Source organism: Bison bison, unplaced genomic scaffold (genome assembly GCF_000754665.1).
Source record: "Bison bison bison isolate TAMUID 2011002044 unplaced genomic scaffold, Bison_UMD1.0 scf7180017864312, whole genome shotgun sequence".
Lineage (NCBI taxonomy): Eukaryota > Metazoa > Chordata > Mammalia > Artiodactyla > Bovidae > Bison > Bison bison.
Window position 1 is genome coordinate 914,388 of NW_011494884.1, and position 1,169 is coordinate 915,556.

The 1,169-nt window shown below is 52.4% G+C and overlaps 1 long non-coding RNA gene across 1 annotated transcript in view; it reads left to right on the forward strand.

The window, feature by feature from the left end:
* Positions 1-683: 683 nt before the first annotated feature.
* The window catches only part of LOC104997600, an 846-nt gene continuing 360 nt past the window's right edge, over positions 684-1,169 (forward strand). The window contains exon 1 of the long non-coding RNA XR_826342.1: positions 684-983. This is a non-coding gene — a long non-coding RNA (uncharacterized LOC104997600). The remainder of the gene's footprint in view (positions 984-1,169) is intronic.

A 1,169-nucleotide genomic window follows, 5' to 3' on the forward strand; every position in this document is an offset into this window, starting at 1 on the left:
CATGATGTACTCTGCATAGAAGTTAAATAAGCAGGGTGACAATACACAGCCTTGACATACTCCTTTTCCTATTTGGAACCAGTCTGTTGTTCCATGTCCAGTTCTAACTGTTGCTTCCTGACCTGCATATACATTTCTCAAGAGGCAGGTCAGGTGCTCTGGTATTCCCATCTCTTTCGGGCTAGGGCAGCAGGAAATACAGTGCTCTAGAAGGGTACGGCAACCAGTATTGGCCAATACACACAAGTATTCTAAACTGGAGAACCCCCCTCTCTGACAGAGAAGCCTGGCAGGCCACAGTCTAACAGGTATGCAAAGAGTCAGACACTACCAAAGTGACCCTGCACGCATAGAGGCAAGACTTTTTTGCCTGTGGCAGCTCTGCCCAAGTGAGAGTTGAGCACAAAGGTGGCACAGCTGCTTGACTTGCGGGTATCCTGGCAGCACCAAGTGTGCAGGGACACGGACTGCCTCCATGGCGGGAGTTATGGCCCTATCAGAGTCTTTTTTCGAGCCTCTTGTAGCTGGCGATCAGAAGGCCTCTTTAGCCAGTCTTTCTCCATAGTTCTGCCCATTCAGGCACTTAGAGGGCTCCCTGGCCTGGGGTCCTTCTCCGTTGTTAAGTGCATCAGGCACATAGAGGGGCACCCTGGTGGTCCCCCCGGGCTGGAGTCCTACTCTGTAGTTCAGTGAGTCAGGCATTTGATGGGCCAGCCTCTCTATTGTTCAGCTGCTGATGCTGTCATGTAGGAAGAGGCTATGGTGATGGCTTCACCCCCTATGTGTGACTCAGCAGTACTGTTTGCTTCCATGGCTGTCCAGCTTTCCTCCACGAACATTTCCCACCACAGTCTCCTACCTCATATCCCCTTGATCTGTCTCTCCACAGTCAACAGCAGCCCTCGCTCTGGGATTGCTCCACAATCCCTAAGATCCAGCTTCCAGCCGCTGCACCTTCCGGGGGAACAGCATCCCTGTCTGGGGTATGTATGGCTGCGGCAAGCACTGTCTGATTCTCATTCCATTTAGGCTGCCACAGATCAGCTGTTTCACTCTCAGCCTTAAACGTTTCTCCTCTGACTCAGACAATTGCCCTGATGTGGGGATCAGACCCCTGCTTCCGTTCCCCTACCCGCCAAGGCAGGTCCAGTCCTAATAACACTCCTGTT